The sequence below is a fragment of the Leptonychotes weddellii genome, chromosome 4, assembly GCF_054177405.1.
Source record: "Leptonychotes weddellii isolate Sample4059 chromosome 4, ASM5417740v2, whole genome shotgun sequence".
In the NCBI taxonomy this organism is placed as follows: domain Eukaryota; kingdom Metazoa; phylum Chordata; class Mammalia; order Carnivora; family Phocidae; genus Leptonychotes; species Leptonychotes weddellii.
In genome coordinates, this window is record NC_138372.1 from 61,914,977 (window position 1) to 61,939,753 (window position 24,777).

Consider the following 24,777-nt stretch of genomic DNA (forward strand, 5'->3'; position numbering starts at 1 on the left):
AACAATATGTGTCACTGACCAGAATGGTTGACCCTTTCAAGCTGGCTGATTCTATTCAATAAAGATACTATCAGAATCTGAAGTAACTGCTTTGAGTTTTTAAGGCATTTTGAGGAAATATTTTGTAAGAGTGGGAAGCATATTTGAATGCCATTCCCATGTTTCTTTGAGAATGAAAGCTGATCTGCAAGGGCGTTAAAAGTATTACGGGCTCATTTCATTGCAATTTTGGGAGCTGGGAGGGAGGCTGGGAGAATCAGGAGTTGGGTGGGGGTTCAAGAACATTGAGGTGAACACTATTGACCCTCTGGAAAATTGCTAAGTGCTGGAACCCACCCTAGAAGGCTCATGTTATGAACTTTTAACAACAGTTGTGCAGCTCTCTTGAAAATTTACACTGTCATTTTATTTATAGCAGATGTCTCTTAAAGCAAACATTTTTACTTTATACTATACAAATCTTACGGAAAATTGCAAACATAATGTGAGTTTTGGTCATGCTGTAGAAATCTACAGTATTTTCTATAATGGATTGTGAGCAAGGGGAAAAAGCTGATACTGATCTAAGGCTGAAGGATAAAGGGTAATCAAAACAAGGCTTCTGTGGATGCTTTTATGGAACGTGTTTTAAAAGAAAAGGCAAAAGTTGAAACTGTGGATTAAACCAACTAAATTAAATCATCTTGTATTCAAAATACATTCTGCACTTCAGAATAAAATGGCCAGAAGTCAGTGTGAGCCTTAAGAAAGAAATTCAGTTGCTTAGATAAATCCCCTGTCTGGGCTGTTTAAAAAGAAGAAGGAGAAGGAGAAGAAGGAGAAGAAGGAGAAGGAGAAGGAGGAGAAGAATGAGGGGAAGTGGGAGGGGGAGGGGAGTTTGACTTGGATTTTCCCAAGTAAAACTTTTACTTGTTTCTTGTGTACATTCAGTGAAAAACAAAATCTAAAAATGCATTTTATTTTTCTAGCTAGTTCTGAATTGTAGTTATCCTGTAACTCAATGTTGGGTATAGGTACTTAAATACATGTCCTGTGGCTGCTTAGCAGTAGTTCAACTGCTGATAAAGAAGTTGTAACATTCGAAATTCAGCTTTTAATATAAAGATATAATGTGCAATTAAAGGAAAGAGTAAATTCTGTTTGGAAAGTCACACTAAGAAATAGAAATAGGAAAAATAAACAAGAGATACTACAATTTTACAGAAATAAATGTCAGCAACTTTAATTTTCCAAGGAATAGTTGATCCAGGTACAAATATTTACTCCTATATTTGTTTTCCTAATTAGCAGAAGTTAAAAATAGAGAATTATATAAATTTTGGAAATTGAAAGCCAGATAAATAAAACCTGTATTTCTGAGAATACGCTCTTCATTATGCAGGGTTTGTTACAAGACAAAAAGTAAGTCATTAAAGTAATGTGGCTGTTATGTTTTCACAGGACTTTGTGAGAGTTTGAACCAATACAACAGCATAATCTCTCTGGACTTTAAAAACACAAATCCGTGACAAGGACATAAGATTGATAGAATTAGTAATCATATATTTTATTACTTATGTTATAAATTTATCATTTCAAGGACACCATTTGAAATGACACCCGGTGCATTACAATGTGTGGATTCCTATGCTGTTTTGCATTAATATGTGCAGACAATTTTTACACTCTTAACAATCTGCCATTGGTGTTTCATTGGGTTACTTACTATTATTATTCTGGTCACAGATGAGGGTTAAAATATCTCTAACCTTTACAAATGTATTACGTGGCACCATTGACATAGCTTTTATTGCAGATAAAATCTATGACAAATTTTCAGTATGACAGAAGAAGAACATGATTTCATATTAAACTCTGATGATAGAAACATATTTCTCTGCTTGTACTTCTGAAATGTTTTGGGTATAGTAACAATGGGCAATACTTGCTCTTCCATTACATCAATAAAATCTCAAAATCCACTTCATTTTTATGGGTCCAGAGCTTCAGTAAGTATTTCTTAAACAGAGCTGAAAAACAGTGCAAAAAAATTGTTCAGAATTTGGCTCACTTCTAACCTTGCTGATCAAAACAGACAAAACATTCCTGGTTAGACATAATGAGAAGCAGAAAGAGGAAGCCACAAAAGAACCTAGACATTGAGTGTTGCCATGAAGGTGTACAAGAGCTTGAGCAAAAGTTTCTCAAATACAAGTGTCAAGATAATGGCAGGTCCCTCTGACAGTCATTTAAAAGAAATCATAAAGCCTATTATAGTAACTTTATGGAGTTATAAAAGCATTTGAGTTGTAAGGGAACCACAGACTTATAAAATGTTTCTGACATTCCATCAAAAAGTTGGTATTATGACATTTTGTCATAATACATAATCATATAGTCAAGGAATGATTAGAAGTAAATCCATAATAGCAGATTTTTTTAATAAAACAATCTCACATTGCATTCCAGACATCTTTCTCTTCTCTTTCCTTAGTTTTAATAAAGAGAAAGGTAGAGAGAGAAGTCCATTGTTTCTCCTGATCCCTTTCCCAGACAATCCCTTGGAAAGGATGCGACTTCTAATTGGTCCATATTTTTTTCAGGTATTGGATTGTGAAGAAGCTCAAATAAGTCCATGTCTGATGACCTAAACTATCCAATATTATACTGAACACCCCCCTCTTCAAAGTTACCTAGTTAGAAGAATGTGTCCCTTTAAATTGCCAAGATGCCTCACAGCTAGATCAAAAACTGCATGGATTGTGTTCAAGGTTCTGAGGATGTGCTGAACCTGAGTCTCCAACCACTGCTTTCTCTGCATGGCACTAGAGACTGGCCCTAGACTATTTTGGGAATAGGTGTTTAATCATAAGATTACCTGAAACCAGACTCAAGCTTAACATACGGAGTAGCCAACAGTCACATGAACATGAATATGGCTCTCCCTGGCCCCCAAAATGTAACATGTGGCTTTAATTTTATTTAATTTATTTATTCTTGCAATTTACTTAAAAAAAAAATCTTTGCCCATTGCCTAAGCCTTTGGGCACATGTGTATAATAAAAAACACTGCTGAACATAAATAATGTATATTAACTTTGTCTATTATGATTCTCCAGAAAAGTCCATCAAAGTGACTTATTTTATAGTCAGGAGTCTCAATTGAAAATCTATTAGCAAAATAATTCTATTAAGTTGTATGATATTTCTAACATCAATTAATTACATTTATATCCAGCTCTATAGTGTAATGACTTCGCAATATTAATTTCGATTTTAATTTAGGAAGAGAATTTGTAAGTTTGCCTCAAGTTTTAGTGTTTAATGGATTTTCTACATTTAGACTGTCCAGAAATTAAGACTTTTCTCCGTTTTTTTTCTAATTGAACAACTGGTCATTTCAAACTTTCTCTTTTATGAGTTTTTTTTCTGAGTTAAACAACTTAATTTGCTTTGGGACAGTAAAGAAACTCAGTAAATAGACAAACTAAAAGTTCCTACATAATAATGGTTCTCTTTTGCTATGTACCTACCACTATGTGACCAGTAACTCAGATTCACAAATACTGGAATTTCCTACAATTGAAGATGGACAAATGCAATAATCTGATTTTAAAATAAATATGTCATACCTGACATTAGTTAATAAAACCAACTAAGATGTCTATAGGTCAGCACTAAGTTGATTCTTTCCCACAATAAACAAGTTTTACATCTGGTCATTTCAACCAATTAAACTAACTCTGAGATTACCTGCATCCTGATCCCAGCTCCTCCCTAGGGAAGTCACATAGTTCTCTGTGAATCTTCTTTCTTCATTTCTAACAAAAAAGTTTGATCATGAAATGAGGTAGTAGTTGAAAGTGCTTAGAACAGAGACTCCCACAAGAAATCAGTAAATGTTTGTTACTATCATTAACATTATCATTCAACCTAATATTGTTCAAGCTTTCGCTTTCAACGTGTTACACTCCTTGCCTGACATGATCTGCCCTTCCCGTCTTGTCCTTGTAAATTAAATATTTTCTTCATGCCTCAGCTAAGCACCAGTCCAACGTGATCTCCTCTTCTTGGAACTTATGTCGCCCCTCTCTCCCCATCACAGCTTAGGATATGTATTATTCTCTTAACATTTCTTACATTCACAAACATGTACGAGTTGCTTTAAGAAAGGAATACTTGCTATGTTTCTTGTGGCTAAATTTGACATGTAATACATGCTCCACAACCAGGTCACAATTAATGCTGCACGAATCCAAAGAGTTCACTAGCCACTCTTTCAGACATCAATTACTTGTCCTGGGCAAGTTAGAGAACCACATTGTATCAGCGGAAATCTAGCTTGTTTTGTTTTTGTTTAAAAATAACAACTCATATTCCTTTAATGGCAACTCCATAGCTGCCTTTGGACTACAAAACACAGACTTACCCACTAAAATTCTTTGGATTGAGTCCAACAAAGCCCAAGATGATACAGTTTCTCTCTATAATGCAGAATTTCCAAAATAGCTTATAATGTCTTATGTTGCATTATAGAATAGAAATAGAGATTCTTGGATATGTCTGTCAGGATCCTTCGATTCCCTGAAGCCAAAACAGATACGTCCACTATTATTGACTCAGTTCAGGGTTACAACTATTGGGCATAGTGTTTATATACTTGCAATTCTTGTTATCACCAATGGGAGTTTCAAGTATTTAAGATTTATACAGGGATTTCATTTGAGTCCATTAATTGGCTCGGATGAAGGGAAGGTAGTTGTTTCAATGATAAGATGCCTAGAAGATGATCTTTTAAGTGTTTTAATGTCCTCGCATTACTAAAAAATCTGTTTGCATATTAAAATGAGACCACCAAAAATCTCATTTCATTGCTTATTTTGTTTTGTTACTTTGCTAAAAACATAGCTCTTATCTAGTTGTCAATCTTGTCTTCTCATCATAAACCAAGTTCTTTAATTCTTCCACTGTGTCATAAAAGATTCAATAAATTCTGATTTGCATTTCAAATTCAGGTCTTTCTTTAGAAGGACATCAGATTCAATGATAATTACATCACTAATCTCTTTAGCACTGACAGTGGGAAGCCAAGCTCAGGCTCCTGCTGACTGAAGTCCCAAATATGGAAGGTCATATAATGTTCTTTATCAGTAATAGTGATATTTTTGTGTGAATTCTTCATTTCATTTTTTAATCAATATGTGCTCATTTAAGCCATTTGCTTGGGGTAGATATTTTATACTGTCTCCTCATTTTATTAAGAAATGTGTATCTTACTATTTTTGCTACAGAAAGAGGAAACTTTCCAATATTATCGGCCACGTGAATTTTTTCATTATTTTGTTCTTCTAAAAATATTACTTGAGGAAATTATTTCTATATAATTTTAGGGAGATGCTTTTCCATTTTGGTTTTGTTACTGTTTAAACAATTAAAATGACCGAAAGTTTTAAGTACTCATATATGAATGTGTATATGTTTGTTCATGTGTGTCTACACATACTATCTATAAATATTTTGGCATTCAGTACCAAGGAGAAAGCTAAATTTAGCCCTTGAATAAATGTTCTGTGAATCAGTCATTGCTACTCCAGATTCCATATAATTTTTTCCTCTACTTTCAAACACTTGTCACAGTTACAGCAAATTTTATGGCAGAAACTATACACAGTTACAGAAATTGTATTTCTAATAATAAATTTTTCTGATTCTGTAAATAAATAAACAATATAAATGTACATGGAAGTCATTATAACAATTTAGTATAAATTAATAAAGTGACTATCAAATATAGTGTTATGCACATAATATGGGCAATGGATAGAAACAAGAGAGGAATTTTTAAAAGGAGGTAATATAAATTTCCAAATTATTTAAGTCACAATTTTAAGATGTTTGAGTTATCCAGACAAAAGCTATTAACTAATAAATATTTTTAAATTCTAAATTTTCATCAAATAAGATACTTGCATAAAAAGTTTATTTTAGAAAGCATAGGGATAAGGTTGAGTGGAGAAGTACACTCAGATCACAAAAACAAAAAAGCATAAATGTCATTTCTGTATTTTTAAATCAATATATCTGCTTTGACTGCATTGAAACTTGTAGTTAACCCAAACAGCTATTGCATATGCATATCATTTCAAATATAAAATGGGTACTTAATAAACACTTGTTAAATTAGATTAAAGGGGGGAAATCAGTAAATTAACTTATTGTGACAAAAAATTCCATTATTATAACAGAAAAATCTAGTTAATAGCCTAAAGATTTGATTTTATTCCATAAAATGGGGTGTGTGTGCGCGTGTGTGTGTGTAGACTCAAGTTCAGAAAATTTTAGAAATAGTATCAAAAAGAAATCCAAATAAAAAACAAAATCCAGAGGCACCTGGGTGGCTCAGTCAGTTAAGCGTCTGTCTTCGGCTCAGGTCATGATCCCAGGGCCCTGGGATCAAGCCCTGCATTGGGTTCCCTGTTCAATGGGAAGCCTGCTTCTCCCTCTTCCCCTCCTTCTCCCTCTATCTTCCTCTCCCTCTGTCTCCTTCTTCCTCTGCCTGCCACTCCCCCTGCTTGTGCTCGCTCTCTCTCTCTCTGTCAAAGAAATAAATAAAGTCTTAAAAAAAAATGACCATGTAAATACTTAGGAAGTTAGAAAGAGAGGAAGGAAATTTAAAAATTGATTAAACAAATAAATATTCATTTATCAAAAATAATATGTTGATACCAATGACGTAATAAACAGTAACTTTTCTTGATAAAGAATACTTATAATCACACCAATATAAGACTAAGTAAATGTTTCTTTTGTCCTCCCCTTCCTGTCTAAATGCTTTATTTTGCACATTTTATAAGAAAATAAAAAAATGAATTTTGCAGCTACTATTTTTATATATTACTGCATGATAAAATAAAATAATGTTTATTTGTTAAAACAGTTTTATGAATATCTCTATTACTTAATACATAGAAACTTATAAAAGTACGTATATAAATATAGACATATAAAGATTTATTGATTGTATGATATTTAGAATAAAAATAAATCCGTGTGAAAAAAATAAATCTGTGTGATCAACTGAAACTAACTTTTTATTTCTTAGAATCAGTCTGATTATAGAAAAATATCAGCAATGTGGTCTCAGTGAACAAAATACTCTCTAGGCGTTAGTAGCAAAGCTGTGACTACTGAAACTAGAATAACTAAATAAAAAAAAAAAGAGATCTGTATCATTATTTAAACAATACCCATTCATCCAGATATTAAGAAGCAGTTGTTCAATATCTTCTGATTAAACACATAATCAAAAAATGGTGTCTTGTCAACTAAATAACTGAATGATTTGACTGATGTTTGGGCATTATGTGGACATAAGTACTTGTTAAAGACCTGGATGAGTTCCAGAAAGTTGTTTACACACACAAAGATAACGCAGTTGTATATGACTTTATTACCATATATGACGTGAAGAAATTTAAGTCTGGGGGAGATTAAAAGTTTTCTAATTTTTAGGGGGCAATGTATAAGTATATTCTTGTTCAGAATTGTCTCCTTTCCTTCAACCTATGCAGCTACGAAAAGAGACCAAAAAATGTCTCCTTGTAGAAAAAGAGACTAATGGGAGGGCATAGTTGGCAAGCAATGGAAGACATGGTTGACAGGGCATAAACAGAAGAGACCCCAAGGCAGAAAGTGTGTGGGAACAGTGTTGCATGAACAAAGGAGTAGGTGGGGATTATACAAATTTAGGGAAGACGGAACTGTACTGAAACTAGAGCGCCTCTAGTTCTCAGACCTAAAATGTGCACATTCACTTGTCCTGGTTTTCTGGAATTTCAATATTCTAGACATAGACATTACCACACTGCTTTGAAAAAGTGCAGAGATTAAAGCAGAGTATGCATTTCATTTACTGAATTTATCGGAAAGCTTTTGCCTAAATAACTACCCTTTCATTACGAGTATAGGAAAACATCGTTTGAGATGTATATTCTTAGGCAGAGGCAAAAATCAAAAAGCAGAGGTTTGGTTAAGATGCCACGGAATCAAAAAACTATTTTAATGCAACTCCAGCTATTCACTTTGTGATTTTTATGGACATGTAGATTTAACCAGAAAAATAAGTAACTAGAGAAAGAGAAACCCATCGGTTGTGTCTTCAAGAGAATCTGAGAAATTAGACTCAGAAATAGGTTTGTATAGACAGACTACCTTGGTAATTCCTGTGTTTTCAAGGAAGAGTGTTGGAATTACGTATGTCCTCATCCAAATCATATTTCACTCTGTGGAAAGAGCTAAGCAATAAAAACCATCTTTTAAATTCCTGAGCTTCTGCAAATCCTGCCATCACCAACTAACCACCAAGCTTTCCTCCAAAAGTACTGCCATTGATTTGCTCTTCCCAAAGTCTTTATATTTCCTGGGAAGGATCTTTAATTGTATGTAAATAATAAAGAAACACAATGAAAATGTGAAATGAAATACAATATAACAAAGTTCTGTTAGGCTACCCATAGCCCTTAGCAACTTTCTTTTAATAAAAATTTAGGCCTTTCCCTTATGGTCTTAAATTCACATTTTTGTACTTAAGATACCTAGGGAAATTAGTAGACAACTGAATGCTCTAAGTAAACCCAGAGAGCAGAAAATGTGTTGGACTCTATTGTAAAAAGTCGTCAGAAAAAATTCTGAGAAGTGTGGTTTATTACAGTGCTCAACAGTATTTAAATAAATTAGTTATAAAAATAATAATAATACTGAACATATTGAACTGATTTGAGTATAAGAGTTTCAAATGTTTTCAGCCAGGCACTTGTCTGACATTCAAGTAAATTTCATAGACTTTGCTTTTTGTTTCCTTTGCTTTTCATACCCCAAGGCCAATGCTTAAAATAACTCCAGACTCAGGTTCCCTATATCATCCTCATCTGTGTTCCCCAAGACATTTCTTCTATCCCCTGTTCTACCTACATTTCTCATCCATCAAAAGAGCTATCCATGTCGTTTTCATTTGCACTACATTCTCACTATGCTATGCTTGAAATCCATTCTATGGGACCATGTTCGATGTAAAAGTGTTATAACAAGATCCTTCTGGTTCATTTGGTAATAAACCCATCTGGATTTGATCCAACATGTACTAGTTTGATAGCAAATCTGACCTATTAGGGCTAGAATTACACTAAGGGTCCATTCCACATTGTTTCTTAGTTAAATTATGATCCAGTCATCAAGGATTTTTTTTTTAAGATTTATTTATTTATTAGAGAGAGAGAGAGGTGGGGGGAGGGGCAGAGGGAGAGAGACTCTCAAGCAGACTCCCCACTGAGCACAGAGCCCGATGCAGGGGGCTCCATCTCAGAACCCTGAGATGATGACCTGAGCTGAAATCAAGAGTCAGGTGCTTAACCGACTGAACCACCCAGGCGCCCCCAGTCATCATGGATTTTAGGCAGCAAATTATGAAAACTAAGTTTACACAAAGATAATTTAAAGAACACTTTACTAAGTGTGACTTTCCTAGAGCCAGAGACAAAGACAAATAACCTAGTTTGAGGTGTCCTGTTAATTAGAATAGTAGCTTTCAAATTGTTTTGACCTGCACTCATTTCAACAAGGCAAATGGCCCTGAAACTCACTTAATTTTCCTGTTCTTAATTTCCATTGAAAATATTACTCCATGATGACAGTGAAATATCACTCACTGTACAATTAAATTTGGGGGAGGAGGTTAGGATTAGATAATATAGATGATTCTTATATGATTCAGAGTACATACTTTAAAGTCAAGTTATTATAAGATTAGAGGACAGAAAATTAGTAGTATAATTATGCTTTAGAGTTATAAATCTCACTATAGAGCACGATTAAATAAATACACAACAATGTTGTTCATGATAAGCCTAAACCTGAAGGAACTTATACATAAAAGCCAAGAATAATAATTGAAAATCATCACCAACATAAGATAGGCTTTGCAATATTTCTACACGCAGCCTTCCTGAGGAAGAAGGAAGGCCACTCATCTCTAGAAGCTTCTCAGAATCTCCAAGCTGTGTGAGACAACCAGACCACTTAGTAAAGAAAGAAATTCAGCAAATACAAGATTATACAAATTTTGGCTTATAAACACTAAATCATGGTCACTCTGAATAAATTACATAGTATTTTACTGGTAAGTAGGCTTTAATTGTACATTAAAATGAAATTCTATGGAATTGCACGTCATTGCTCCAAAAGAACAAATGAAGAATTTAATATCATCGTAGCAGTTCAAGACCAGCAGTGGATCAAGAAACTTAATTAAAAAAAAAAAAAATCTGCTACTAAAAATTTAGATGTATGTGTAGTATGGTAACCTAACCATTTCTCAGGAATCATACTGTGAATCATCGGGATGAAAACTCCATAACCAAATACTGTAGCTCACTTTTGGCTCCCAAATACACATTTGTGTTCAGGATGTCACTGGATCAAACTGCATCCCTTTAATTGTCTAAGGCTAATGAGAAATGTGCATCATAGACAAATGAAAGGTACCTTCTCAGAAAAGCCCAACTAATTTCATTTGAAATCCTCATGAAGATTTTTCTGTAATTTGAATATAGAAAATGGTGAGCAAATTAAGTCATAATAAGTGATTAGCTAGTACTCGCATTCCAAACTCAGAAGAGCTTGATTATCATTTAGGTTGTAAGCAGCAATTTCAGTTCCACAAACAACTTCGTCTGTCCATTAAATTAATGATCTTAATTTAAATTTTATTAGTTTTGTAGTTTTTGTTGACTTGAACTTATAAAATTGTTTTTCTTATACATGGTTATATAAAACCAATAAGCACACAGTGTATACCTATTTTTATGTTTAAATGTGTTTAAGGAATACTATAATAAGAATAATTAAGTCAAAGCTTGGGGTCATTAAAAACCTTGGCTCTTAGAAGGGGCCTGCACAATATGCCCTGATTTGTGGTAGAGAGAACAGCTATTCAGCCTACTCACAGTCTGTCTCAGCTAATCCCCAAAAGAATAAAGATGAAATGAATGGAGCAGGCTGAACCTAGGGAGAAAATGGGAACAGAGATTAAGAAACATTCCTGTAATCAGCTGGGAGGATTTTAGTAGGGAACTGCTGAACAAAAAGCTTCCCCATGCCCTCTGAAAATTTCTAGAATATCATCTCCAAGGAAACCCAGCAAACTGGCACTTCCTGGTTCTTCTAAGGACTTCTAAAGGCCCCAAAACATCTTTCTCAAACTTCCAGAAATATCACAGTTTGCAAGTTCCCACTTGTCCTCACATCAAATCAAATCCCCAGCCCCGTTTACCTCTACACTGTGGCCTGGGAAATTCTCCTCACCATTTCCACTGTCATTAACCATGGTCAAAAACAATGATTTCTCCCTCAGGAAAACAAAGGTAATCCCTCCAATGGGTCTTTAATATGAACTCTTCCTCAATTGCAAGTAAATGCAATTTACATACCTTGCAATATTCCCATGGCAAAGTTCAGATCAGTTTAGTTGCCTGCTCTAAAAGCCATGAATGTTCCAGATTGCCCATTAAATTAGGTATTCAAGGCAATCATCCTAACATTCAAAATCTTTTATGATCTGGCTTCAATTTCTCTCCCCAAACATGTTCCCCAATACATCTAAACTCCAGTAGTAAATTACTAAGTATTCATACCTATCACTTTCCCTCTGTGAATCTGTACAAGCTGTTTCCTTAAAAAGAAATATTCTCCTATCCAAGTGTCATAGGACAGATTCCCTAAAAAATGGGCTCTGAGATTCCAAAATGTATAGATAGGGGTTTAATTGGAGAGTGCCCTCTGGAATGGTACCTATAAAAGAGCAAGGGAAATAGGACTGTTCAGGTAGAGGTTGAAGTTCAAGTTGGATAATTTTGCAACAGGAGACTCAGCAAATCTTACAGAGCACTAAGCATCTGTGGATGCCTTTCAGACATATCCCCAATCTAGGTAGAGGAGCCAGGCAGTCATTTGTACCGCTATGCAAACTGCCCTGGAAATGGGACATAGACTTTAGCAAGGCAGCTTTCTTCACCTGAAAGGAAGAGAGTGGGATGTAACTAGGTGTAAACAGTCAATAGCCACCAATCAGGTAGATCTTAAAAGCAGATCTGCATAAGACAACACACTCACTTCGGATGACCACTTCCTTGTGCCACTCAGAACTACTTTCTTCATAGAGCAGGTTCATCCTACCTAGGAAAAGCTCTAGAATTCTGGTTGGTCTCTTTTCCTGGGGCAACTCAGGAGAGGCAGGTTAGTGGGACAAAGTGGAGCCCAAGACTACATCTAATATTCATTGTCCTTCATTCAGTATCTGCTTATAGATTCCCCAAACTCTAGTCTAGCACCTCTGCTAGTTTATAGGTTACATGTAGGGTGAACTAAATCCTAATCCCTGAAGAGTCTTGTCCCCCAGTCACCAATTTCTCAGACCATGGCTGGTCTACTTTTTTTTTTTTTTTTTACCATTAAGTTATGTAGGGGAGTACCAAGAAATGCCCCAGTGGATGACCTGCTCTATTGTTCCTTACTCACATAGCAGTCCTACCTCCTCCTGATTATAACATTACAACATTATTGCTCTCCTTATCTCTTGGCAAAAAGTATCTGATGTGAATGGGCAGGAGTCATCACATAAAAGATTAATGGAATTCATGAGATCTCCCCTGAGGAAAATGTTCCCCCTCTAAGAACTATGATTTCTAGAAATAGAGAGCCGGGAGTTACAGATGTGGGGATCACAAACTCCCCAAATAGGTCCTTGTGAAAAATGGGAAGTAAGACCACTTGTATTTCTACCTCTTGATTCCCAGACTTATGTATTCCATATATCAGGGCTAGGGCACCCTATAATGCTAATTTATTTAATTGAATATTACATTCAACGGGGTGGTACATATCCACACCAGGTATTATCAGCAAATTGGCACCTCTGTTGTACTTTCAAGAGACTATTCGGTCAGCAACAACTGGGTGGTGCAGTATTTGACAGGACCAGTGTATTCCACGACCATGTGTCCACAGTCACACCTCCATTGTTTAAAGAAGCTTCTTTGATCCAAAAAAATGTAGGCAGGATTCTGTGTTCATGGGCCAAATACTCTCAGGTAATAGTGCTGGCTGAGCTTATGCAAGCTGGAAATAGAAACCCATACTTGGACTATAGCATGATTTTAGGCATATCAGGAACAGCTTCTTCCAGAGTAAAAGGAATCGAATCCTGTGAAAGGAAGTCAATCCAACTGTGAAACACATTGAGCATTTTTTTTCTCTTCCATTGCCTGGTCATAGTCCACCTCTTGTGGACATAGGTGTAAGGTAAGGAAAAGGTGACAATGCAACTGTGATAGATGATACGGGGTCCTGGGCAACCTGTTCAAGCCTCTTCCTTGTACCCCATGGCTCCACTCACACCCCATCCCAGATGAATCACTTCCATCTTATAATGGTCTATGACTTGGCCTGCCCAAACTTATGACTCAGTGGATCTGCCAGAACTCAGCTCACAATGGTTGTCCCTGGACCCATGAATATTTGATGTTTCAGAGTCAGATTCTCTACATCTACCAGAATTCAGGAGCTCACAGGGAGTTGTTTATGTGAATAGTGTATAGCACTATGCTGTGGATGGCATGACTGGCCCCAGGTAACAGCCTGTCTCTATTGTGATTCTCTTTTGGAGTTTTACCCACCACAGATACCTGTAATACTGGAGGATGGGCCAGATTGTATAACCCAAGCAGCAAGCCTGCTTGAAATGCAGCTTGGATTGCACGGAGCATATTCTTTAAAGGTGGCAGCCTTCCATGTCACTCAGTAAGTGGGTTGGATATTCCTAAATGTGAATATTCTGCCTCCAGAATCTGCAGAAGCCTACCAGATACCATATTTACTTCTAGTGGTGGGAGTATGAGATGCAATCATTTGTCTTTATTTTAGAAGAGATGTCCTGGCATACACTGGTCCCCTAAAAATTTCACTAATGAGTTGGTACCTTGACTCTTTGGTGGATTTCTCTCCAATCTTTCAGAGTTCGCATACTTACTAAGACCTTCAGTGTACTTGCCACTTTATGGTCAATTGATCTGATTAACATGTATCGTCAATATAGTAGTCCAATGCGCTATCATGTGGCATGTATGGATGACATATTTAAATCTAGATCCCTTCTGATTATATTCTGCTAGAAAGCACAAGATATGGAGCAAGACAGTAAGGAAATATTCTTGTCCACCTTATGAGAATTCACCTTGCTTCTAGTCCTCTTTCCTGATGGATATTGAAAAGAGTACACAGTCCAATTCAGTGGTAATAATACCATGTGACTAAGGCCATGTTAATCTTTCTATTAAAGACAGCACATTTGACAGAACCGTTTCAATTGCTGTTACTATTTGGTTGAATCTGCAGAAATCTGTTGTCTTCTTCTAGGTTCCATCTGTTTCCATGGAAACTAGGCTGGTGAATTGAATGGAGGGTATTATGAAGACCACCATCCCTGTATCCTTGAGTCTTTAATACTGGCACAAATATCTGTCATTCTTTCCAGGATACAGTATTGTTTTTGATCGACTGTCTTGGCCAGGGTTTTGAGGGAACAGTTTCAAGGCTTCTGCTTGACCTTCCCTGTGACAGCTTTTACTCCACAGAGTAAAGGAATCAATGTGAGAGTTTTGCCCACTACCAAGTATGTCTCTTCTTGGACCTCATAAACTCCACTCTAACAGGTATCCTGGATATCAAGATCACCTGAGACCTTGTATCCAACAGTCCTCAAAATGTTCAATGGCATCGGTGTTTAGTTAAAGGAACTAGGGTGTCAGTTATTATATTTACTTGCTATGGTATTTGCAGGGTCTTTCTTCCTGTGACTTCTTTAGTCATTGATGACCCCAGATCGGAAAACAAATGGTCATAGAAACAGAGCAAGGGATATGATTTACTTATGGTAGCTGCCCTTGCACTCCTGGTTATCGATTCTTTTTTTTAAAAAAATTGCATAAATAGACAGTACCCTTGATGGCTGCGCGTTTACCTAGAAATAACATTATCTATTAATCATCTCCATTTGTCTCAGCAAATCACACATGGCCTGGTTACACATCCTGGTTACAATACCACCTTACTTTCATCACATCTTATGTTGCTTCCAAAGTACCTAATATTTTGGAATCTTTCTATGCCCTTTGTTATCAAGGTATAGTTCTTTTTGTCAGTTAGCCAGCTCAGCACTTATCCACTAGATTTATTATTGTGATTTGACCTTATTTATTGGCCTGGTGGCCAGGAGGGAAGGTAGGGTTAGATCCAGAGGGTACATATGCTGTCTTGCAAAGCAGAAATCTCTGCATCATCTTTAAGCAGAAGCCTTTAACTGAGAGCAGTGGACCACTTCTGTAGTCCCAGAGAGTTCAGAGAATCTAAGGATTCGAGAACTTTAGAACAGAAACTTAGATATTCTTAACCCAATTCTCACCTTGGCATAGCAAGTTTGCTAATATGGAGAATTCAACCTTTACACTTAGCTTATAACTGGCAATTACTCTCAGCCTTCCATTGGCTTACTCCAATGTATAGATACCCCCAAGCAACAGCCATCCAATGCCACAACACTTTTAATTACAATTTTCCTCAAACCTCTAAAACACCTGAAATATTGCACCCACCAGTGCATTCCTTTCCCTCAATATCCTATCCTAAGTCCAATTTACTGTTGGACTGTTGAAAGTGTTAACAACTGCCCTGCTTGTATAGCATATCATGAGCTATCCGTATTCCAATCACCACCAGTGATGGAATCCTCATGTCTATTCAGCTCCAAAATTCCATTTTGTGGTCCACTTTGTAGTACCACTCCCAATACCAACTGACTCAAGTTGGGTCCTCCAGGAAACAGACACTGAGATCCTAAGATTTGTGTGCAGAGGTTTATTGGACAGTGTTTTTGAGAACACCTGTAAAGAAGGAGAAAAGGAAGTAGAATTGGGCAGAAAGGAGGAGTGAAAATGTGATATAATTGCAAATATGGCTTCAGCTGATCCCCTTAGAAGCTCTGAAACAGATGATTTTTAGAAATTACCTCAATCCAGGCACAGGAGCCTGATCTTTATAATGCCACATTAACTAGTCCCTGGTTGAGGGCTCCCCTCAACCCTGGGAGGTGGCGTAAACTTGGGAATGATGTGGTCCTTTCAATCAAAAGCAGTTATTGGAGAGGGAGAGGGCTCTGAGCTCTTAGCACAAAATACTCATTCATAGAATCTGAGGGAATAGAAACCTTGATCACCAGAGATTTGGATGGTACAACCCAACATTCACTACACCATCTCTGAAAGCCTCCATCAAATTCCATCCTTGTTCTTCTAAGATGGAAATATCCTTATTTTTCTTCTGAACTCTCACTGAACTTTGCTATATATTTCTTAATGACACTTTCTATCTTCTACTATATTTATAGATAAATCTAACTTAACCTTTTATATTTAAAATTCCTTGGGTGCAGAATTTGAATCTGATTTATCTTGAGTTCTTTGCTAAGTCTATTTCTCTTTCTCATTGTTTAATCAATATTTGTTTCATCTTGTAAACTTCTATTCATCTTCAGATCTCCACTTACAAATCATTTCTTCAAGAACTTCCCAGCCTCAGAAAGGTTATCAGCGTTCATAACATCTTGTACATGTCGATCATTGCATTAATTACAATTACACTTAATTTGTTACAGAAGTAGTTGCTGATAGAAAAAAAATCATGAAGGCAAGATCTATGTCTCCTTTGTTCACCATTTTATCTACAGAAATTAGCACAGGGCCTAGTGCATAACTAGTTGCCAAGTAAATAGTTATTGAGTAAGTGAAAGGTTGAATGAATTAATGAGTAAAGAGAATTCCCTTCAGGATGAAAGTCCCTTGGTAAAGAATGGAAATTAACAGTCATTATTGAACTGGTTCATGAGCTTTCTTTCCTCCTAAGACCATGCCAGGATCAGCAGCACCAAGGAGCTGCTTTGATGAGGAAATGAAAAGATCAAAGTATCTCAGGCATTTTGATTGCAGGGCAGAGCTGAGTGAAAGACTCCAGAGATGTTGGTCGTCTGGAAAGCAGGAGGACCTTGAGCCTCTGAGGTTATAGATAAGATAAAGGGACAGTTTGCTATGAATCAGGAATGTAGGAAGGAAATAATACAGTTGAAGCCAAACTTCGTCTTCTGTGCTACTTGACCACATCCCTCCACCAATAGAGGACTACATTTTAGTATTATTTTATTTTAGTATTTTTTTTAACTTATTCTTGTAGAGGATGGACTTTAACATCAGAATATCTAGGTTCATCGCCTGTGTAGACCATTTGTAAAATGAGCTATTTTTGAAAACTCACTTGGGCTCAGTTTCCTCATTTATAAAACTAAAATTAATAGAAAAAGTTACGTCAGAGCTATTGTAAGGAACACACTTAAGAATCCATACAAAAGCACTTTGTAGGGGATAAGTCACCACCCGGATGATTAGCTCTGATAGTGACGGGCCAGGGTCAATAAAGAACATCAAGGCATTTACTGATAAGGTTATGGACTTTTTTTTGTGGATATTTTATTTGGGGCAAGTTAAAAGCACCCTCATAATCTAAATGATTATTTTAAATAATAAAAATGCTTTAGAAGGAAGCACTTAGTATTAGCAGGGTGCTAGTAAACTCAATGACTGCCTGCTGACCAATTGGTTGATGTTCACGGGGCACATTTTCAGTTGTTGTAAAGCCAGGTAATTAGTAAAATATCAATTATAATGTCTCATTGTATATTGAGATTTAGGAAAATAATTGGCTTACTTCTCCAGGTCAAACTATTTTCAGAACTTGTCTTAGTTTTCTCATAGCCAAATATAACCTATTTCTTATGTCATTTCTTTATGAAAAAGTCTTGGGGTCTACAGGTCTGATTATGTTTCTGCTAAAGAAATCTGAGTAAATTTGTGACTGCAGGTAGCCCCTTGCCTTTTTGCCCAGATGACTACTATAGAGCACAGGCTGAGCATCAGTAAAACTCTCTTTTAGCCCTAAATCTTCTAGGTAGCACTACGAACTTGGACATGCCAGGCGTGCCTGTGTTCTCCTCTATAAAATTAGAAATCTAGTTCAACTAATATTTCTCAAGCACCTACTACAATCAAGAAACTGTGCAGGGAAGAGCTTGTGATTCTAGGATGCCTTCGATTGTCACACAGAATCTAATATCAGTGGCCTATTTTTTGAGTCTTGAGGTTGCTTCCTTCCATTTTCAACCCATTTTCTTCACATTTCTCCTCCTTCCATTCACTGCCTTATAATATATATGTACATATATGTGTACATACCTTGTTTTCCACTCAAGTAAGAGCTCCTTTGAGTGCAGGGACTCTATGATAATATTATTTTTACCTCCTATTCTCACCCTTGGCTTTGGCAAAGCAGTTAGACATGGTAGACACTAGATGAACTTATAAATATACAAAAAAAAGCAATAGCTATTATCAAAGGGGACCTGGTAAATGTCATAATGGAAGTTTAAGTAATTTACTCTGAATAAGTGGAGTTTATTAAATTTCTAATGCCATTTTCTCAGAAGGCAACTCTAACCAAACCAATGTGAGTTCACTTCTTGGTAAGTCAGAAACTGCACCAGGTTGAGTAGTCACACAAAGAAGACTTTATTTGCAGCAAATAAGGAGATCATGGGGAATGGCTTCCAGAGCTGTGACTCCCTGCACAAGGGTGGATGAGTTCCTTTTATCTAGGATTAGGATGAATATTTAGATAAGGAAGACTTGTCATCAGATGTAGAGGGGAGCATAAGGTCAGGTCACACATGCACCTTAAGGAAACATGCCTATTCATACATTGTATGGTATATAAGTGAGGCTTGTGCTCCTCCTTGGGTGGAGATTTTAGTGTTATAATGAAGTAAAGGTAGTCATTTGTCATTCTAGAGGTCACTCCATGGTCCATCTGCACAGGTGTGAGTCAGGAGTTAAACTCAAACTGTCTGGGCGGTCTGGGCCAGCTGGAGGATTTGTCATGGCAGTCAATATTGCTCAAAGGCAGTTTCTCTTTACATATGCCTGAGTTAAGATATAAGCTGTAGGGTCGCCTGGGTGGTACAGTCGGTTAAGTGTCTGACTCTTGTTTGATTCCATGGTCGTGGGATCAAACCCTCATGTCGGGCTCCTTGCTCAATGGGGAGTCTTCTTGAGATTCTCTCTCTCCCTCTCCCCTTCCCGACCTCCTCTCTCTAAATAAATCTTTTTAAAAAAAGAGATAAGCAGGGCGCCTGGGTGGCTCAGTCGTTAAGCGTCTGCCTTCGGCTCAGGTCATGATCTCAGGGTCCTGGGATCGAGCCCTACATCGGGCTCCCTGCTCCGCGGGAAGCCTGCTTCTCCCTCTCCCCTCCCCCTGCTTGTGTCTTTCTGTCAAATAAATAAATAAAATCTTTAAAAAAAATAAAAATTAAAATTAAAAAATAAAAAAAGATATAAGCTGGAAAGAAGAGCTCAAGGGAAAATGTAGGACACAGGTGGGTGACTACAAGCAGGTGGGCAGTAAAGGTCAGGTCTCGGCATCTAGTTGGTGACACAACTTCATGAGATAATTAAATATCCTTATCTTATATATAAAGAATTCAAACTCAGAGTAACCTGATAATTTGTAGATCAATCCTGGATTCAAACAAGAGTTTGTCCAGTGTTAAGTCCTATAATATTTCTACACCATCATGTTTTCCAGGGTATTACACATGAGAAAGAACATATCTTAGAGGGAAGGATTGGAAAGAGTTTTCCAAAAGTGATGATATTTGAAATAGATATTAAGATTAGATAGGATTCTGCAAGAGAGATAAGACAGAAACATGTTCAGCAAAGGGAATAATACAGGCTGGAAATTGGGGAGCTTGGTGTATGATTAGAGAAATAGTAATCCAGGTGAGCTATAGTTATGGTACATGACTAGTAATCAAAAAATATTGTGATTGGAATATGATGCAAAATTATTCATATACTTTTGCTATTTAAAAAATATATGTAACAAGTTATGTTAGTCCCCTGCTCAGAATGCTCCAAGGTACTTCCATTTCACTCAGAATAAATCCAAGACCCTTTCCACATGATCCCCATGGCTGCCACACCAAATTCAGTAACTACCACTTTTTCTCTCTCACCTACTTAATTCCATTTATACTAGCTTTTTTGCTTCTTTTTCAACCCACCAAGGCCTCACTTCAGGGTGTCTACATTGGCATTTTCTGAGTCTAGAAATTTCTTTCTGTAGACAGTTTACTTAATCTCTTGATATAGCCTAGCTTCTGTTCAACTGTCATCTCCTCAAAAGTTGGCTTACCTAGCCATGCTATCTGAAATAACAGCCCCCTTTACTCTCAAACCATTTACTTAGCCTGTTTTCCTTCCTATTAGTTGTCTCTACCCAACATTAAAATAACTGTCAAGGTCATCAGAAACAAGGGTCATCTGAAAAAATGTCACAATGAAGAGGAGCCTAAGGAGACATGACAACTAAATGTCATGTGGTATCTTGGATGGTATTCTGGGACATTAAGTAAAAACTAAGGAAATCTGAATAAACTATGAACTTAAGGTTAATAATATATCAATGTAAGATGTCAATAATTAAGGAAAACTATGTATAAGAGCTCTCTGTACTTTCTTTACAGTTTTTCTATAAATCTAAAACTAATCTAAAATAAAAATTTATTTTTAAAAAAGTTATGTGTGTGTGTACTGTTTGATTATTGCCCATTTTCTTGGGAACTCTTGTTCACTGCTTTATTGCCAGTCTTAGAACAATGCCTGACACATAACAGACATTTGGTAAATATTTGTCTAACTAATTCATCAGTTAATTATGTCACATGAACCCTATGATGGGCTCAAAGATCTTCAATAATATTTGCGAGGTTATACAAAGAGCAAGAGTTAGAACCAAGATTTAAACTCAGTTCAAGCCAGTTCCAAAGTTCGTCTATTTAACCAGAATCTGGGACTGAAAAGGGAATTTGGAATACTGAATTTGTATTTAGTGTAGGTGCAGTAGGGAATCATGGAAGGTTTTGAGCAGAGATAGTAGCAAAGTGGATCTTCAGAGTGAAGAATGAATTAAGAAGGGTAAAGCCAGTGATGGGAAGGTCAGTTTGAAGATAATGACACTGAGGCAGAGGAAAAAATATGATATCTAAGCCAGGTGGCAATGAGAATAAAAAGAAATAGATGGGTGTAAGAGATATTTTGGTCTAGGAATATATACGACTGACAAATGACTCAAGGTAGTAAGCAAGGAGAAAAAATAGAAATTAGACTGAAGTTATGAATCTGAATGACCAAAAAAATGCTAATACCATCAACTGGAATGAAGAATAGTAATTCCTTTCTGACCTTCCTACATATCTACATACTTCATTTGGTTTTCATAAGCAGTAAATGAATATAAACATACAAAAATAGGAAATTCTTTGAAAAAGTTAAAAACATTACACAAAATGTAAATTATTTTTGAAATGGTTTTCTTTATGGGATTCCTAAGCAAAAAGCCAGAACAACTGAGTTTATAATGCCATATTAGTAAATGTTTTGCTTTATCTGACAGTGTGAAAGGTTTTAATTTATTCATGTCTCAGGTATAAAACTTTGGTAATTAAAAAAAAAACAAAAACCCTGTAGAAAGAATTCTGAAACCGCTGGACTTCACATCAGTCTTGGGGTTATTAAATGATCATTATAACTATTACTTAATATCTGAGTCTAACATACATACAACCTACAGAACAAATGAAAGATGTTATAGAGCAAAGTAATTTTTTTATGATCAATAGTCTATCATTAGCATAATGTTTATTTTACACATCTGCAGACTTTTTGTCACCTGAATTGTGGTTTATAAGTATTAACCTATTGATTTTGCTGCTCTTCCATCTGCTGTAAGAGTTTCTGATAAACATCACCACTTCTTTTTTTTTTTTTTTTTGTAGGTGAAGGACAAAACAATAAAGCCAACCTCTAGATATCTGATGACTGGACATGGTTATAGGAGATTCAGAATCCAAGGTTGTCTAACCACATAAATTCCTCAAGCTATCCTAAATGCTTACATTTTAGTTTATCCATAAAATTCATGCTGATAATATGTTCCTTTCAGTGCAAATCTAGAATGAGTACAATAAAATAACATACATATTTTACCCAGCATCATGACTTGTGACTTACATATGCTTCATAAATTATCAAATAACAGGCTGAAAATGTACTCGGTCTGTTTCACAAAGATCTACAGCCATTTATTTTCTTTTGTATTTTTTTTTCAAGTTTTAGCAGAAATCTCTTAAGCAAGATATTCTGATTTCTTCCCTGGAAACGTGTCTTTCCACTCTTTGGGGAGTTCATTACACTGGATAGCAATCTGATTTCATTTAGGCAGTGAATATCTGCTCTTTGAATAACCAAATAATGTATCTTTAAAAATAATAAAAGAATACATTTACAGGAATCTAAGAAATCCATTACTTTTCCTAAATTTTTTTTAATTCAGTTTGTATGCATTTTCCAATAGAAGGCTTTATCTGGTGCACTTTTTCTCCAATTTATTCTGGTAAAGTAAACCTGACACAAGACTGAGTCCTGGGACCAACATTTGAGTTATATTTAATAAAAATTTAGAGCACAAAAGCACTTCAGTTATTCATATTTCCTGACTGATACTGAAAAATGGGTGCATATATGTGTGTTCTTTTGATAGGGTTCAAATTAGCAGTGAGCTTTTGAAAACTGGTCCTTAGTAACTTCCACAAATGTCTTTTTACCAGCTTATCTTGAGCAAAACAGAGACTTTTAAATCAAACTTCTATTTCATCTATTTCTTTCTTTATTACTGAAATGAATAAAGTAATTTTGCATGGAAACTTAAATGCTTATAAAAATTGGGAAGCAGTAAGTACAACAATAAAGCCATTTGTTAGACGCTTCATATATTATTATATTATATTATCACGACTAGAATGATACATTTGTCTTTTCATAGGGAGTTACGTGGATTTTTTAAGCTGTGAACCCACACGTCATGTCTGTGCAAGGCAAAGAACCAAAAATTATGTCCAGTTGAACTCACTGAGATTTGTTGATGCAAAGAAACTTTTGAACTAGGAACCAACAGCCCTTCATTTCATCACTTGCAACACAGAGCAAGACTCTCAGTCATAGGCTTGACAAATCCACATTCAGGTCCATATGGTCATTTATCCTCCCTATGTCTTTGAAAATAAAATACTGTGAAGGCGGCATTTGAGTTTTTGGTGACAAATTACTTTTCTCAATGGAATCAAAGGCTGTGGCCATCTGCAGTGAAATAGATGAGCCACAGCTGGCTTTCACAATAATCAATCCTGATTGCAGCAGGACCATGGCACTTCCGGATTGATTGTGAGGACCCGCTGTGACAAACAATACTGACCAATTCAGCCACGTAGGCAACCAGTTATTTCTCATGTTTAGACGCAGACTCTACCTCATGTCATCAGAGGGGAGGGAAGAGATGAAAATCATCCAATATACTTTGGTCAATAGTGGAAACCCGAAAATTCAGAAAATTCTTAAATCATATTTGGAGATCTGAACTGCCTACAAGATATGCCAATAGTGAGACTAGATGTATGTTATAGCAGCAACATGGGGAATCATAGTTGACTGGGAACTTCCACCATGCCTCCTCAATCTACACATGCATCCTAAAGAATACTTCCTTATGAATAACTCCTGCTTTATGCCTGGTAATTCACTTGATCTCATTTTTTTCTCTTACGTCCCCCCTGGTGCAGCTGATTCGACCAGGGTTGGACACCAATGAAAAGGCAGGCAGTTCATAAGCATGGTAGTGACCTGTGGCCCAAGCCTATCAGATCCCCTTTTGGGAATTTGGACTGGAGCATCTAAGACACTGTGTTAGTTAGCTGTGAAGAATTAAGCTTAAAAGCTACATAACCTCTAAGACTGGGTAAACTGGTATAGGCCAAGAATCAGTGGCAGAAAAGGAAGAGTAACAACTGCTAACAAATGCTGAATACTTACTCTATGCCAGACATTATGTTGAATATTTATCATCCACTACCTATTCTAAACCTTAATATCACTATTAAACCTGTTGATAGATGCTGTCTATATCCCTATATAAATGATGAAAATTCTGAAATTTGGAGAGATTAATTAAACTCCCCCATCATGTGGATGTAAAATAAAGCCAGACTGAAATTAATAATTCTATTAGAATTAAGTCCTCTTGACTGACTGTTCAGCTATAGAACTGGGAATCTTGGCAGGAGGGGGGGATGGAGAAAGAGAGAGAGAAAGATAAAACAGAAGCAGAAATAGCCTTATTATATATCCTTGAGATAGTGGTATTCTCTTTTCATAGCTTCTGAGCTGCAGTTCCCCTAGGTCTAAACATTCGTTGATCTCTGTCCTTAGGTCCCCATGGCTCCCCACTGTGTCTCTAGATTCATGTACAGTACACAATACTTTAGGTAGAGCTAATCGAGAGAATTAAAGCAAAGGTCATATTTGTCTTCATTTCTTCAGATATCCATATCGATGTTTGGTAATTCATTTTGATTTCAAAGATTTGACTTTAGTATTGTGTGTTTTCCTGAATACAAGATAACCAAGTAGTGACTGTGAGTAAATGTGAAATTTGTTTTTTTTTCAACAATTTCTTACTTTTCAATTTATAAGGAAT

At 36.1% G+C, this 24,777-nt stretch overlaps 1 long non-coding RNA gene across 1 annotated transcript; it reads right to left on the minus strand.

Annotated features, from left to right (window-relative positions):
- Positions 1–1,248: 1,248 nt before the first annotated feature.
- Positions 1,249–5,083, minus strand: LOC115939829 (uncharacterized). Its single transcript, XR_004074607.2, has 3 exons — positions 4,409–5,083; positions 3,733–3,800; positions 1,249–2,009 (listed from the first exon to the last, which is right to left on the minus strand). It is a non-coding gene; the product is annotated as an uncharacterized LOC115939829 (long non-coding RNA).
- Positions 5,084–24,777: the final 19,694 nt, after the last annotated feature.